Source organism: Ursus arctos, unplaced genomic scaffold (genome assembly GCF_023065955.2).
Source record: "Ursus arctos isolate Adak ecotype North America unplaced genomic scaffold, UrsArc2.0 scaffold_1, whole genome shotgun sequence".
NCBI lineage: Eukaryota > Metazoa > Chordata > Mammalia > Carnivora > Ursidae > Ursus > Ursus arctos.
In genome coordinates, this window is record NW_026622763.1 from 73,665,922 (window position 1) to 73,684,022 (window position 18,101).

The 18,101-nt window shown below is 38.9% G+C and overlaps 1 pseudogene; it reads left to right on the plus strand.

The window, feature by feature from the left end:
- The first annotated feature begins 3,659 nt into the window (after positions 1-3,659).
- On the plus strand, positions 3,660-7,475 carry LOC113248083 (60S ribosomal protein L10-like; annotated as a pseudogene).
- The last annotated feature ends 10,626 nt before the right edge of the window (positions 7,476-18,101 follow it).

The following is an 18,101-nucleotide window of genomic DNA, read 5'->3' on the forward strand; positions in this document are numbered from 1 at the left end:
CCCTTCTCTCTGCCTTCAGCAACAGGTCTTCCAGTTTCTGTATAACAGGGCTGTTAATGTCCTACTTTCTCTCAACTGGCCTTGGCCTTTGGGCTGTACTGTCACCACCTTCCCCTTTGCCCTAGCCTAGGGTCTGGGTAGTGGCTCCCTGCTCCTGCTAATCTGTTCATCTCATCTTCCTGTGATTTCTCAACTCTTTCATCTCCTGCATATCCAGTTCTCGGATTTAAATCTCCACTATTTTACGTGCTAGTGTGGTTTTTGTGCACCTGGCTGCATGCCGATGGATGCAGGTTGATAGTGATATAAAAAGAAAATTTACACTCATCTAGGAGGTATCAAAATTGAATGCTGTATTTCATCACAGCTGGTTCTGTTTAAAGTCGATTAAAGACTATAAATTTTGACCCTTACTGGAACTAATTGAAGACACTGATCAGTGAGCTATGGCACTTGTTGCCAACTGTTTACAGACAGTGAAGTTGTTCCATCATATCCAGAGGACAAATTTTCTTTTTTTTTCTTTTTTTTAAGAGGACTAATTTTCAATGCTTAATTAGTTTATCTACTGTGAACATCTATTTTTTTTTTTTTAAACACTTAAAACACCTCACTTTCCCGCCTCGGCACACTGCTCAGTGATTTCTTTACTACCTTAAGATCTCTCACGCCGTAAGATTACAGACACAACTTGGCTTTTTTTTTTTTCTTTTAAAGGTCTGGTAGTCTTTGTATTATTGTTTGCCACTAAAATACTATTTTACAACATGCTTTTTACTCTGTTCAATATTTTATGACTTGTCAAGTGTATTTAGAATGTTTCAATGCCCTAATTTCTTCAACATTGTTAAACATTTAGTTTGTTTCAAGTTTTTTGTTTGCTGTGATTAACACCTAACAGTTAAATATCTGAAACTATTTTTAATTATTCAAGTTATAAATTTTTCGAGCAACTCTTCACCAAAGGTTTCAAATGACTTCTCAGTTGAGATGCAGGCTGCAGAGAAAGTAAGACTGACAAAAAAGCTAAATGGAAAATAAATGGTAGTGGTTATCTTCAGAGAGCTTTTTGTTATTCATCTTCTCCCTCTCCACTTCGTTCAGGTGTCCAGCCCTGCCTGACTCAGTCCACACGTCTCAGGGGCAGCTGATCCCACCCATGCTCCAGGGTGGGTCTGTGGTTAAGCCTACCTCCCTTCACCAGGGGTTGGTTTAGAAATTGTCATGTGACTCAATCTGTGCCAATAAGCATCAAGGAGAGGTTTGCTATAGATTATGGGAAAAATGCATCCTCCCTAATCTGGGAGTTTTCCATCTTCTTCTCATTGTTGGGTGGCCCAGAAGTACTGTAGTCATTTCATATCCATCCTCAGTAGGAAGTCACACACACCAGAGGGAGAACAACAGGGAGCCAGAGCCACAGATAACGTCAACTCTGAAATCTCATCTTCTAGACTTCTAGTCATGCAAGCCAAGAGCCTTCTACATTTGAAGACAGGTTGAAAGACATTTTGTTATTTCTTGCTCAAAGCATCCTAATTGGTACAGTAAGTTAGAAAAATAAGTACTAGAGGTGTTCTGAGTTCTAATGTATAAAAATAAGAAAAAGAAAGAAAATGAAGAAGAAAAATCTAAGTGATTATATGTCAGCCAGTTTTAAACATTATTTTTATATCTGACAAAAATACTAGAGACACATTGATTCAGAATAGAGAGATCTATTTTTAAGAAGCGTGGTTCCGGCATAAGTGTCTGTTGATATTTTTATTTATGTTGACAAGATGAAAGTGAAACAGCTTTGATGTATATTGGAACTTCATTGGTTCATCAAAGAGATGAGAGACTTTCTGCTGACTTGGGTGATAGTTGTGGAATACTGGAAGAACGTGCGTGTGTGTTCTTTACAGTGCAATGGCTACATTATGTTATGATATGCCTTTAAATGTGCTGTAAGTTAACATTTTATCTATCCTGCTATTAAGTCTAGACCTCAGGTTAACAAACTGCAGTCTAGGGGCTCAATTTCACTGCTCCTGTTTTTGCAAATAGTTTTATTGAAACATAGCTCTCTCATTTATTTACCTATCGTCTGTGGCTACTTTCTCACCACCACAGCAGTGTGGAATAGCTGTGACAGAGATCGTGGCCTACAAAGCCTAAAATATTTACTATCTGACCTTTTACAGAAAATGTTTGCCAAATCCTGGTCTGGATGATCAACAAAAGAATAAATCAAACTGATTTACCTAGTAAGGCAGCTGAAATCAATAGCCACATTGCCCGACTCCTGGGGTGTGTCGTTCCATTGTCCCACACCAGTAGCCTCTCCCTGACATGTTGTCCCTTCCTATGCTGATCAGCTGACAATGGTTAAATCTGGGACTTTGGAGGAAGAAGGGGAAACATTTTTCAACTCCGACTTTGTTTAAAAGGCATTTGCTTTAATGTAGTTAGTCCAGTGTTCCAAGTGCTACCTATTTTACTATTTTATCTCTATGGTTTCCTATTTTTATAAATAAAATATTTATTATTAATATCTCTTTACTGCTTTCTGAATAAATAATTACAAACTTTTTAGTTGGCTGTGAGCCATGCTATAGCAGATAGGGTCCAACACGAGTTCCAGAGATTTATGATTTAAACAAGAATGTTATTGTGAAGCTATATGTAACCAGGGATCTTTGGGCTGTTGAAGCCACAGGTAGCTTGCTGCCACAGGAGAGACCACTGACTGAGATGTGGCCTTAATTATCCCAGTGTGTCTCACCTGCATAGAATTACCAGGGGTGCTTGTTAAAATGTAGATTTTTACACACAAAATGTGGATTTTTACACAGGAAATGTAGATGTACACAGGCTCACTGAATCAGAACTTGTGGGACCAGGGCCTGTAAACTTCTAGCAGGTATGTTTGATCAAATACTAAGAAATCATTGTGACCTTCCATGAGACATCGAACAGTCTTTGGGCCTCATTTGTTTTAAAAAGAAGGGCTGGGTTCTATGATTTTATGTAACATATTGAGATTGGTTTTCTCATAGTGCAAGAGACTCTAATGTGAAGGAGGAAAGAGTGATAATTATGCCTTTATCTCTGTTATTTGTTTAAAAATACATGTACACAGGATGCTGGGTGGCACAGTCAGTTTAGAGTCTGACTCTTGACTTCGGCTCAGGTCATGATCTCAGGGTCCTGGGATCGAGCCCTGGGTCAGGCTCCGCGCTCAGCACAGAGTCTGCTTCAGGATTCTCTCTCGCCCTCTGCCCCTCCCCCTGCTTGCTCACCCTCTCTCTCATAAATAAATAAGTCTTTTTAAAAAATGCACGCACCCCTTTGTGCTGTACGCATTCAAACACACACACTTTTCTTTTTTCTTTTTTTTTTTAGATTTTATTTATTTATTTGACAGAGATCGTGACAGCCAGTGAGAGAGGGAACACAAGCAGGGGGAGTGGGAGAGGAAGAAGCAGGCTCATAGTGGAGGAGCCTGATGTGGGACTCGATCCCATAGCGCCGGGATCATGCCCTGAGCTGAAGGCAGACGCTTAACAACTGCGCCACCCAGGTGCCCCTACACACACTTCTCTTGCCATGTATTTTTGGCAGTGGGAGGCATTTGTGGCAGGACTACTATTTATACACAGCCTCTTGGGCATTGAATGGAGCATCCAGACACGTTCTGGATGAGAGCATCTACCCAGCACCTGGCGCATTCGCTGGTGGAGCAGTGGGAAGGCCTCGTGGGACACCGTAAAGATGGAGTGTGCTATCTGACGGGCGCTGCAGACGTTGTGCTCAAGGTTGTTACAGTGAACCATGCGGAGGGCCTGTTTCAACTGACTGCACCAGGTGCAGATCCTTACAAAAGAGTTCTGCTACCGGTGATGAGTCAGATTGGTGACAGGGGAAATAAACAACACCGAAACTCCCACTTGACTTGTGTTTACTGACCAATTTCCACTCTTTTTTTTTTTCCCTACGGGAAATCCACAAGTTGCTTGGAGGCCAAAAGCTTGGCAGTTTCTATAAATACTTCAAGATCGGAGAGAGTAGAAAGGTATCTACAAATTAATGTCACGGTAGCTAAGAAGCAAAAGTTGAACTACACGATGTCACAACATTATGTTCCCATTGTAACATTTTCAAATAGATAAAATTGCCTCTCTAATGTGTTTGTAGTACAATGTGGGTCATCTTGTCAAGCCACCTTTTATAGTTCGTTCGTTTAATTTACGTGTTTCACTTTTTGCTGCTTAGGCCTGTACAACCTCCTCTTCTCCTTCTGCTGTTTTCCTGGATGTTTTAGCAGGAACACCTTAACTCAAATATGACAAAACCTTTGTCTGCCTGCCAATGGAAAATCAGTTGCCACAAGGAAGACATGTGGTAGAGGAAGGCAAAAAAGAACTTGGACTCCTAGGTTGTTCTTAAATTACTGCCAGCTTGCACTCAAACTTTTCCAGACACAGACTGTGGAAAAGACTTGGTGTGTGTTCTTGCCGACGAGCATTTCACAATATAGTCTCCGTGGACCAAGCCTGCATCCATGCGGACTGAAGCGAAGTCTGGTGGCCAATGGGGAATGGGTCACCACCTACCTTTCCTCCACTCACATGAATGCTTCTCAGTGCCCCCTTCATTAAGATTCAGAGAATCCAAGATGAAGGAAAATGGAATGAATCTTGAGATCCTAAAAAAGAACTTTCCAGATAGAAAGGACTTTCTAAAGTAGTGTTAAAATTAGGAACAATTTCTAAATCATAATCTCTAAAACAAACTAGGTACATTAGTTTGCTGGGGCTGCCATAGCAAAATACCACAGACTAAATGGCTTACCAACAAGAATTTTCTCACAGTTGTGGAACCCATGAAGTCCACGATTAAGGTTTCATGTTTGGTTTCCTGAGGCCTCTCTCCTCAACTTGCAGATGGATGCTTGCCTTCTCACCGTGTCCTCACATGGTCTTTTCTCTGTGCAAGTGCATCCCTGGTCTTTCTCTTTTTGGGTGTCCAAATTTCCTCCTCTTATAAGGACACCAATTAGATGGAATTGGAGCCCAGTCTGTCTGCCTCACTTTAACTTAATCACCTTTTTAAAGGCCCAATCTCCAAATATAGTCACACTTAGAGGTAGTAGAGGAAGGGTTTCAACACATATATTTTGGGGGACACAATTTAGCTCATTACACTAACCCAGATGTCTAGCAGTCCATGAAAAGGTTTAGTATAGAATGATTTTAATTTTCTAATGATACCCAATTTGCATTTAGCTTTGCTAATAAGCCAAATCTACAGGATCGGTAAAGTAAGCCTGCTAGGGAAATAGGGAAATCCCCCCCCCCCCGCCCCGGTCCCATGGGCTGCACTTGTTGACAGACATCACCCTCACCTTCTTCATTCAATGAGGTTCCTTTTTACAGCTTTCCTAGAATACTTGGAAGTGATGCTCTTGCATCCAGTAAATGTTCTTTTTGTCCCACCTCAGCTGTCCTTTCCTGGGGTCACACCTTCACACCACATTCAAGATGTGACTTCTCATCCACATCATGAATGAACGCGGCTGAAATCTTGCCTCCTCGCATCCACTAGTGTGTTGTAGGCACCCGTTCAGCAGTTCCTCGGCCCTGTGAGATCTTTAGCCCATTGGCCTTATCTCATTAACAGGCCTCCCTTCTATCTCCACCAGGTCTTCTCTTTCTTTTCTATCCAACTTAAGATTCTTAGATCCATTACTAGAATTACCTTCTTTCCCTTTCTCCCTCCAGGGCTGGCAGAGTTACAGTCTTGGAAAAACCAAATCCTCTGCTTCCTGAATGCCTTCCCGCCCCCGCCCAGCAGCCATAGAAAAGTACAACTTTTTTTTTTTTTTAAACTACTCTCATTGCAGAGTCACAGCATGTGATAGAAAGAATAATCCTCGCCACCAAAGATGCCCATGTCTCAAACCAGATTCACAGAAGGTGATGTGATGACCGAGGCAGAGGCAGAGTAGGAGCTGTTGCAATGGAAACAGAGGTCAGAGAGAGAAAGAGAGAGATTTGAGGCTACACTGCTAGCTTTGAAGGGCAGGGGGAAGGGATCATGATCAAAGAATGCAGGCAGCCTCTAGAAGCTGGAAAATGCGAGGAAGTAGATTTTCTCCTAGAGCCCCCCGAAGGAGTGTGGCCTTGCTGACACCTTGATTTTAGCCCAGTGAAATCCATATCAGAGTTCTGACCTCTACCATTTAAGACAATAAATTTGTGTTGTCTTAAGCCACCAAGTAATTGGTAATTTGTTACAGCAGCAATAAGAAACCAATACAAATCTCAAAAGGTCACTGAACACCATGCTAAATTTGTACCTCCCAGGATGCTTGCTTTCCTATTCTCCAAAATAAGAGCTCTTCCCACCCTAGCAGCTAACATTGCCTTGTATTTCATTGAGAACCTGACTAGTATTATGATCAATATATGTATCTATGTGCTCAACTACTTATATGTAGCAACCATGTTGCTACCTCCTTGATCCTGTCACATCTTTGGCCCCTGGCCATGCCACTATCTTCAAGGAAAAGGGGTAGAAGAGGAAGAGAAAAATCAACATCTCCCTTTTCGATGTTATCTGAGTGTCTGGTTGTGCTATAACATATCTGTAGTATGTAAACTGAAGCTTCTTCATATTTATGCCCAAAGAACAACTCCTGCCTTAATATTTAAAACTTGGGTTTTTTTAAAAAATAAAATTATAGCCCAAATAACTGGTGGTTTTGTGTAAAAGAATTCCTTCCCAAACAAAGACATTACCAAAAAATGTGGATCCAACCTCTTCTTTCCCATTGGGACCCCACAGAAGATTATGGTGTTGCTGTGGGTCACTGCGCTGCTGGTGTTACTCATATTGTAAGAACAAGCCATATATAAAGTCTCCCTTCTGCAGAGATGTCCCTGATGCCAAGATCCACATCTTTGACCTGGGATGGAAGAAGGCAAAAGCAGATGCGTTACCACACCATGGCCACATGGTATCAGATGAATATGAACAAACCTCTTTTGCAGCCGTGTAGTCTTCCTCTGTCTGTGCCAACAAGTACATGGTGAAAAGTGGTGGCAAATATGGCTTTCACATCCAAGTATGGCTCCACCCCTCCACATCATCTGTATCAAGAAGATGTCGTCTTGTGCTGGAACCAATGGGCTACAGACATTTATGAGTGGTGCCTTCAGAGTGGCCAGGGTCTATATTGACAAAGTCATTATGTCCATCCATACCAAACTGCAGAACAAGAAACATGTGGTTGAGGCCCTGTATAGGGCCAAGTTCAAGTTCTCTTGCCTGAAGAAAATCACATCACTGAGAAGTGGTGCTTTATTGAGTTTAATGTAAATGAATTTGAAGACATGGTGGTTGAAAAGCTGCTCATCGCAGATGACTGTGAGATCAAATACATCCCTAATAATGGCCTCCTAGACAAACAGTAGGCACTGCACTCATGAGAACCTTGGCACTGCCCCCTTCCTTATTCATGCCCACTGATAAATCTTATTACCTATCAAAAGAATATGGATATAATCAAAGACCAATCAGTGACTTGAACTCTTTACCGTAATGGCAAGCATAGCCATACTATACCCATGCCTATTACTTTAATCCTGGGTTTTGTGATTGCTTTTAACATAACCTAAAAAATTTATTACAATTTTTTTTTTGTGTAGAGGAGTATATAAATGTATATATGTAGTTTAAAAAGCAGGAGATGAACACATCTGCATATATGTGTATATATGTATGTTGATTGGAAGAGAAACTTTGAAGATCCCTGTTTCTTCCTCATGGCAACCTCACTTTTGTACACGTTAAACCACCGTCCTGAAATCTGTGTAGCACCTGTACAAAATACAACCATGCATCCGGTTCGTCTGAGACAATCTTGGTTTAAGAATGTTGTCCCTGAGTAATTATTAACAGTATTCCTTTTACCTTTCAAGCACCCTATTTTGGATGATCTAAATTAAATATGGACGCAGACTTAATGTATAGATGGCGATACAGTGACTTTATTATTTTTGAGGCTGAGTGGCAAAGTGGAAAGTTAATTTTGTAAGAAAAGTGCATTTTTGCCATACTTAGATGAAGGCTCCCATAGAGCCTCGAGGTCATGATTTGGCTTCTGTGTGTATGGAATTTCATAAGGGCATCTTTTGGAGAAGTCAGTGGACAAAGCAGTGAGTTACTTTTGAGGAACATAGGGTTCACCATTGTCTAGGCATCTGTTGGGCTACAGTGTGGGTCAGGTTGTTAATCATATTTTTAAATCCTCTTTTAAAATTATTTTTAATATTTATTGAGGTATGATATGTGTGCCATAAAGTACATGTATCTTAAGTATATACCTGAGGAATTTTAGTATACAACGTATTGCTGTATCCAACACCCAGATCAAGATACAGAACGCTTCTAGCCCCAGAAGACTCTTTCATGCCTCCTTCCACTCAAAGATGACTACTATTCTGATGTTGATCAGCAATGATTGTTTTATTGGTTTTTGAAATTCATATAAGTGAAATTGATACATACTCCTTTGTCTAGCTGCTTTTGCTCATTGATTATGTCTGTGAGATTCATTTACTGGATATCAATTCATTCTCTTTCTTGCTATGCAGTATTCCATTGTATGACTACACCACAATCTTTTTTACCCATTTTACTGTTGATAGACTTTTATTTTTAGTATTTCCCAGTTCACTCTTATAAATGAGTACAATTTCAGTATATCACTGGCAATATACAGGAATTCCAGTTGTTCTGTGTCTCCATTTTATTTTGTTTTGTCACTCTTTTAATTTCAACCACTCTTACAATTTTTTCAATAGTGATATCTCAAAAGCCCAATGAATAATAAAATTCATAAAAGTAATTCCTTGCAATAAAATGAATTCCTCAAATGTCATTTGTCATATTAGCAGTCATTTAAAAAATTTTACCATTACAGAAATTTGGATCAAAATTTTAATGAGAATTATAAAGATATTCACTATAAAGGAAGAATGAGTTGGCTGCGTTTGAACTGTAATTTATTCTTTTTTATAAGGTTATGTTAATCTATGGATGGAGTTGTGTCCATTCAAGGTTCATATATTGAAGCTCTAACCTCCAGTGTAATAGTATTTGGAGATGGGACCTTTGGAAGATAATTAGATTTAGAAAGGTCATAAGGGCAGGGCCTTCACGATGAGATTAACGCTCTTATAAGAGACACCAGAGGGCTTGCTCTCCCTCTCTCTGTGTCATGTGAGAACACAGTGAGAAGGCAGCCATCTGTACCCAGAAAGAGAGCTCTCATCTGTAACCAAATCTGCTGGTCCCTTGACCTTGGATTTCCCAGCCTCCAGCACTCTGAGAAATGTCTGTTGTTGAAGCCACCCAATTTGTAGTATTTTGTTATAGCAGTCCAAACTAATACATTAAACACCGATGTTCTATCAACCTGAATTTATATAAGATTTTGCCTAGAGAAATATGTTTAGAATTTTTTCTCATATAACAGGTATAATTACTTCCTCATGACCATCTTTAACAGGAATGTAAAGAAGCACTTCTCTCCAATTTCTTGATTACACTGAATTCTACTTGGACACAGAAAAAAAAGTGACTCCATAGTATTTAAAAGTGGGCCAATAGAAGACAACATTCCTGTGACATATCCTTAGACCAAGGAGTCCATCTCAGGGAGAGAAATATAAGTGAAAGTTGACTGTGGAAAAATAAATACTAACAGTTTTAGAAAAGAAAAAAGTTGGAGAAAAATTAGGAGACAAGCAGTTTTGATTGTCTTGCAGAAAAGTCATTTAGCAAAGTCTTGAGAGTGAATTTAAGAAAGCTCACAATGGCTGTGAGCCCAATGAAAAGATACTATTTCTGTGTGATCAGATTAAACTTGTTACTATTTCAGTGCAAATTCTGAAATGGGGAGCTAAAAGGATTTCTATTTGAGGCATCAAATGCTGGCAATGGAAGCTGAACTAATCTCAAGAGGAATAACTATAGAAAATCATTCTGAAAAAGGATTTATTTCCTTGCTGAAAGATGTGCTGAAAGAGAGAAACTGCCTTTGACTAGGGATAGAAACAGTGAAAGTGTAGAGAAAGATGCGGAGATTATTATACTATTTAAATCAAGACCACTGTATTTAATCAACATAGCACACATTGATCATCTACCATATACCAAGGGTTGTGCTATGTAATAATAGGGTATAGGTGTTTAGAATCATGAGACGGTTAATTCAGGTGCTCAGAGTTACTTGAGCATGTGTACTACATTCTCTGGGAGACCTGCATGCATCCTCAGAGTCAGACATACCTAGGCCTATTTGCAATACTTGTGAGGGAATTGATCAGGCATAGATTTACATGAGTGATCAAGTTGCTGAGGTTAGCATTGATTGTTTCTCAAGGGCACTGCTTCATATGTTCATTCAAATAGGTAAAACATAGGTAAAGTACCCTAGAAATGAGCACTGACTACTCACAACCTTTCTGTATGAATAGTAATCATGAATAAGCAGAGGATTTTTACATTGATGGATTATCAAAGAGCACATTATTAACAGGTAGCTGGTGTTAGAAACTGTTATGGTAATTATTCCATTATAGGCTTTTATACCTATAATTCATTAGCAAAATTTAGTTACCTATTTCAAATAATTCATGGAGCCAACCCTCACTGAGTCCCTTTTGATTACCGTGTTGACGGTCAGGGACACAGAGATCCATAAGAGGTGCCATTTCTGGAGATCAGAGTCTAATGGTAGCATCCATATGGCAGATAAGTATTGCATAATGTGATAAGTTCTTACAGAAAATAAAAGCAGAAGTGGAACTGCAGAGGAGGAAGTGAACAATTGCCCAGGATGCCAGAAAATAATTTATATAGGAGGGGATATTTTGGTCTTAAAAAATGAGGAATCTGACTATGTTAATGGAGCCACTGAATTAAAAAGAGCACAACATATCCAAAGAACTCTCTGGCATGGAGTTCAAGGAGTAAAAGATGAGGTTGGTCTGAAAACAATTGTCAAAGATGATGGGACTGAGGCTGGGCACATGCAGATGGGCAGGTAGAATATGGTACTTGATTTTTTTTTTTTTTTTAAGCATCTTTGCTAAAGATAAGCAGAGTCAGTACTCAAGAGTTCTCAAATAATGAATACTTTTTTTTGAAGTGCATTAGCCTAACCAACTGTTAGGAGTTAACCAAAATTTGTTGTGAGTTTTAGAAAATGGTTATAGTTAGTCCCCCTTTCCACCTCTCTTGATTTTTACCTCTTAGATACATAAGTACATTTAGGGAAAGAATTAATTATGTTATGGGCACGCTTCTAGACTCAGGCAGAATTACATTCCCATTTCAATTCAAAATAGGAGAAAGTGTTCTTTTAAATCTGATGCTTGGTTACATTAAAGTTTAATAAGTGTGTATCAATTCCCATTGATGTATAAATATATTCTAAACAAGTTCAGGGCTATAACATACTTTTTAGTTTGGAATAAAAGGACAGATACAAGTGTTTCAAGTCTAAGATAAAAAAGAGCAATGATGGGAACATAAAGACAACCATTAGGCCATGATGTATAAGTAATTTAAGATGGGTTGTTGTTGGCCATGAGTTGATTGGCAATTATTTTCTCATTTTTGGTTTATCTGAGGATGTCTTAAAATTTCTCATTCATTTTTGAAGAATAGTTGTGAAGGTACAAATTCTTGGTGGACAGGCTTTTTCCTTTCAATACTTTGAAGATGTCATCTCTTTCTTTCTGGCCTCAATGGTTTTTTATTAGAAGTCAGCTCTTAATCTTGTTGAGAATCCTTGTATATAATAAATCACTTTTCTTTTGCTGCTTTCAGGATTCTTTTTGTCTTTTTGAGAGTTTGAGTATAATGTGTGTAGTAGACTCTTTGAATTTAATTCTACTTGGGTTTGTTGAGCTTCTTGGATGTGCATATTGATAGTTTTCATCAAATTTGGGCATTTTTGGACTATTATTTCTCCAAGTATTCTTTCTGCCTCTTTTTCTTTTTCTCTTTCTGGGACTCCCATTATGCATACACTGATACATTTGATAGTGTCCCATAGAGCTCAGAAGCTCTACTCATCTTTATCCCTTTTCTTTTCTGTTCATCAAGCTGAATAATCTTTTTTTTTCAGGCTGAATAATCTTATTTAACCTGTCTTAAAATTTTCTGATTCTTTTTTTGTCACTTCAAATGTGCTGTAGAGTCTCTCTATTGAATTTTTCATTTTAGCTATTGTACTTTTCAACTCCAGAATTTTTACTTGATTTTTTCTTTTTCTTTATATTAGGTAAGATGTTGTTCTCATACTGTCCTTTAGTATCTTAGACATGGTTTCTTTTAGTTTTTTAAAAAATGTTTATAATAAAGTGTTTGTCTAGTAAATTCAATGGCTGGATTTTATCAGGGACAGTTTTTATTGACTTTTTTCCCTGTGTGTGGTCTATAATTTCCTCAAGTGTGTGTGTGTGTGTGTGTGTGTGTGTGTGTGTATGACTGTTTTATAATTTTTTGTTGAAAATGGGACACTTACTATAATGTGACTAAAGATCAGATTGTTGCCCTTTCCTTTTGTTATTGCTGTTTGTTTAGTGACTTTCTTAGGCTAATTCTTTTTTGTTTGTTTGTTTGTTTAAGATTTTATTTATTTATTCGACAGAGATAGAGACAGCCAGCGAGAGAGGGAACACAAGCAGGGGGAGTGGGAGAGGAAGAAGCAGGCTCATAGCGGAGGAGCCTGATGTGGGGCTCGATCCCACAATGCCGGGATCACGCCCTGAGCCGAAGGCAGACGCCCAACTGCTGTGCCACCCAGATGCCCCTCTTAGGCTAATTCTGTGGTCTGTATTCTTTGTCTTGTGAAGCCACTGAAGTCTCTAGTTGATTTTCTTAGTGGTCAGCTAAGGATTGGGCAGAGATTTCTTAGAAAGTCTCTCAGCCTTTGCCGAGGAACTCTGTATGTGTGTTGGGGCATGACTTCAATACTTCAGTAGGCAGCTTGCAACTCTGTCTTAGCCATCACTTCCTGCTTGTGAATAGCCTCAAAATATGTCGATGTGAAAGATTAGGATCTTCTCAAGTCTTTCCTGGGCAGGCACATGGCTCCTGAATGTGGGTTTGACCTTGTAGAATCTCAGAAATATATAGTTTTTCAAAGCTCTCTGTGGATATCTCATTTCCCAGTTTTTCCTTTCAAGTGTTGCCGTGAGCCTTTTGTTATCCCCAACTGGAAATGCTGCCTCAGCAGCTGTAATGTCATATAATTGCTGCTGATTGTTTTCATCAAATACCCTAGGGATACAGCTGCTCTCACAGGCCAAACAAGACCAGCCTTGAGAATGAAGCTTTTCAGTAAGCTTCCAGACAAGTCAAATCATGACAGCTTTCTGGGGATGGGGCTATTGAGGAGTTTCAAGTATATTTTTCCCTCCAGTGGCTGCTAGGCTGTTGGTACTTACAGCTGTTGTAAATGCCAACAACCAATAGCCTAGGCTATTGTTTTTCAAGGATATCATAGAGCTGGGGAGAGGCAGACAGGATTAGAGCAAGTTAAAATGTCACAAAACTCAGTTCATTCTGAGATTCAGCCATTTTTCTTGAGTAAAACTCCTTGGATTGTTGCAAGTCTTTGGTTAATTTCCAGAGTTCTGAATAGGTTGATTTTGACAATTCTTGCCAGTGTTTTCATGTGTTTGTAGAATAGCAGATTTTCAGGAGGTTCTTACCCCACCAGTCATCCATTGGACTCTAACCTTTAACTAGATTTTACTATGTTTGGATATAATCAAAAGGAAGTTTAGCACACACACACACAAATGTACAAACGCCACTGGGTGGGATGACTTTCAGAATTCACAGATCCAGACTTCTTCTACTAGGAAGCCGTAGCAGGACTTACATGCTTAGCTTTAGTATAGATAGGGTTGTTCCCCAGCCTGTTTCCGTGTAGCTGGTAATGGCTTGATATCCATTACCAGGAAAGCAACAGAATTTGTCTTTTTCTTGTTGGTTTATTACAAATAGCCATGAGGCAAGGAATGGGTAAGAAATTTTTGCCCTCACTAAAGTCCAAGAGTTTCCTCTCCTGTCCCTGGAACTACTTTTTCTCAAGTGATTGACATGGGAAATCCACTGCCTTCAAGGAAATGCCCAACTGTACTTGCAGGATGTGGTTGTGGCTTTATACTCTGGCCTCAATAAATTAATCATTTCAGAACATAATGGTCTGAAATTGGTGTATCACTCAAAGTCTGGGTTATCTCATATGAAATAGCACAAGGAGAACATTAACAGCCTGTTCCTGCTTGAAGCTCATTAGGTTTTGTCCAGTTTCTTTTGGGTCCTTTTTCCAATTTGACTTGAAGAACCCTCTTTCCAGGTTTCTTGTTTTCAACTCCTCATCTTGTCTAAGAATATCTGCTCAAACAAGAATACAACTTCTTCACATAAACCAGGGACAATTTTTAGGCAGAGTGCCCACTAAATTTCAAAGGAAAACATTTTTCTCAGCTCTTTTGGCTGCCCAACAAAAAAGCAACAATGTCTGCAGAGACCCCATCCAGCTCATAACAGCAATCCAACTGCTAGTTGGATTCATAATGCCAGCCTAGGGTTTATGAGGCTTCAGACTTGTCCCCCAAAGAGAATTGATTCATTTTTGGTTTTCATTTGTATAGCTAAGTGTAGCCGTTCAGTTGTAAGAACAAAGAAATTATCATGTCTCAGAAGAGAATTAGTTACTATATCTTGTAAGATAAAATATTTTTTCAGGTTTTAAATGTCAGTTTTCAGTTTCTTTACAGCTTCTACGCATAAGAATTTCAAAATTCTTAGGATCTGGTTTTTAAAAGGTCATCTTGCTGCAAATGCACTCTTTTCAAAAAGTTAATCTAAACACACACAAACACAAGAAGCAGGGTAACCCTTGGTTGAAAATAAAATACTGAGGAATTTGTGTTGCCCCAAGTCACAAAGACAACTATCTCAAAACTGTGATTTAATGGGGGAAAAAAGAAACCACCATCTCTAGCTTGCCTCTCTTTGGAGTGAATTTAGTTTCCCTATGATTGTAAATCCTAGGTTGAGTGCTTGATATTGTAAAGCCTTAAATACCTGACAGATAGAGACAGAAGTATGAACTACTGCAATACAAGTTGGAGTCTTGGTATCCAGGCAACAGTCCTATAAGGTTCCCTTTAAAAAGAACAGAGAAAACATGATGTTGAACTTGTAGGAGACACTGTAACAATGCATTTGTGTGTCTAGTTGATATCTGTCTGCTTGTAAGCAAACAGGTGATGGCTCCTTTTATAGTAATAGGCAGGGTTACCAGCAAATATTGAACATAGCGCTGCCATGACTCTATCTTCTCTCTGTCCCAAAGATTTAAGCTTTGGGACTTCTTGTCCTGAATGGTTAGAGAGAAGCTCCAACAAAGTCATTACGTAAAAACACGAAAACCCTGATTTTAGAATTGAGAGGGACCAGTTACATTTTTGCTTTACTCTGTAACCTACCTTACGTAAATGGAATGGAAAGTTTTGTTCCGATTCTATCAAAGGTGATGAAGTGCTTTGATTCTGGACTCATCTTCACAGTTTCTGCTGATCCATCTATCATTTCTGGGACCATCACTGAAATTAATTATGGAATGCTAGTGCTCTCGGTCACAAGATGGAAATTAATACCTGAAATGTATTCATTTGAAGATCAAGTAAATAAAACAGATATGCAGGTCTTACAGAAAATAACTTTTGTTTTCTATGATTCTTCAGTTCTCTGAGTTAAGAAAATAAAATACATAGGTCCCAAACACGTGGCATTTCTGACCATAGTTGTCAGAGAGGCAAAGCCAGGGTAAATCCTTAATACATATCTGTTGAATGAGTAAGTGGAATAAATATCAAATCATTGCCTTTTCTAACTGTATTTGTAATGCACATAGAATTTAGATATGTCTTTCCTAGAAGAAATAATCACAAAGTACCCTCAAATCCATGGTCCAGAAAAACCCTTGCTTTTGTCATGAACCCTGAGAGTCGGCTACCTCCTTTATTGTTACCGTGAAAAGTCTCTGGCAAATCAATCTCTTGAGGAACTTTTTAAGGAATTTACTTTTAGAGCGATAGACTCAGTTTTCTATGACCAATGACACTAGAAATCTTGCGAAGAATGTAACCTGAAGTAAACTTGGGGCAATTAATTTTCTCACCATTTAGCTTATTTGTCCTTTACAGGATATAGAGGGCATGTGTGCCAGGGTGTCCTGGTGGTGGTTGTTGGCAGAATGTGTTGATTTACTCCTGCCGGTGAAAACTAGCTGTTACTTTATTTTCTGAGCAGTGACAGCCCCTGATGCTGAGCACAGCTTTTGTAACTCATGAACAGTGAGGGGCAGTATATAAGGGACTACAAAGAGCAGAGAAAATTTTTTTAAAGATTTATTTTTTATTTTAAAGTGAAAGGTGGGGGAAGGGCAGAGGGAGAGAGAGAGGAAAAAAAAAATCTTAAGCAGACTTCCTGCTGAGTGTGGAACCCGATGGGAGCTCAGTCTCATGACCCTGAGATCCTGACCTGAGCTGAAATCAAGAGTCAGATGCTTAACCAACTGAACCACCCAGGTGCCCTAAAATCAGAGAAATTTTATTTGGAAATGCTGTAAGTAGTCTTCAGGGAATGGTTTACCTTCTCATTAAGAATTAGCAGTAATAGGATATTGAAAATCTGACAAATTCTATGTTGAATTTTCTTGGCATCTCGTATTATCTTTCTCTAGAGACAAAAGGATTAATTAGAATAGATGAATGTAAAGGGTTGATAAAGAAAACCATTGTGTTATTCTCTAGGCTTAATCAACTGTAGGCTTCTCAATGGTCTTTCCATTCCCACCGCCCGGCCTTCTAGCTCTTGCACTTTGATAATCTTTCCTGCCTGTGGGGACTTTGCATATGATTTTATTACCCTTCCTGCCTCTCTTCATGTAGTTTACTGTTATTCTTCAGATCTTTCAGGAAAGCTTTCTTTTTTTCTTTTTTCTTTTTTTAGTGCGTAAACGATAACACCATGTTCCTCTTGTCATAGTGTAACTATACTTGTGAAATATCATTAATACCTGACTTGCCAGGAGACTTCATGCTCCAGGAGGGGCAGGGATGTTGTCTGTTTTGACCTTACATTGTATCCCCAGCAAAGTACTTGAAATGAGTTCCCTACAAAGTCAGAGAGGGAAATGATTAATTCTTCCTGGGACCCAGCGAGAGATGAAATAAGCATGAAGCATGACACAGATCGCGTATCAGCTTAGCTTGGCGGATTATGATATGCCAGATAAGGAAGGTATTGCAACTGTGGGAGTCACATAAGTAAAGGAATGGAAACGAGTGAGTACATGGTGTACTCAGAAGTCAGAACATGGATGGAGAGGAGGGAATGAGTAAAGATGAGGTTATAGGGGCAGATTGGGACCAGATTGGGTAGAGCCTTGGGCTTTTAAGGAATTTGGACATTTTCTAGGCAGTGAGGAGCCATTTGAAGACTATTAAGCAGTAGAATAACACAATCCCATCTGTGTTTCTGATATTACTCTGGCAGCAGTGTGGAAGGCAGTGGAACTAAAAATAGGATTATAAATAATGTGATCATTGCTTTTCCCCTATTTGCACAGTAACCCAATTTTTAGCCTTGACATACATCCTGTTTGTACAGGAAAATCCCTACGCCTGAAGAAGTATCTCTCTTTACTATCTTGAGGAGAGTTTTGTTATAAAGCAAAGGGCAATGTAGCCATCAGCCACTGTATTTTGTCTTATGCTGGTAAGTGTTTAATAATGAAGACATTTAACAAAAATAATTAACTTAATACATAAAATTCAAGCATCATTCAAACATTCTCAGAAACTGACATTTAAGAAATGGTGCAGAGAAATAGCCAAGGGAATCACTTTTATACATCTTCTAACAAAAATCCAGGTCAGCAGGAGAAGTTAACTAATTCTAAGAAAGTGATCAGCAGTACCCTACAAATAACAAGTTATGGAAACCCATAATAT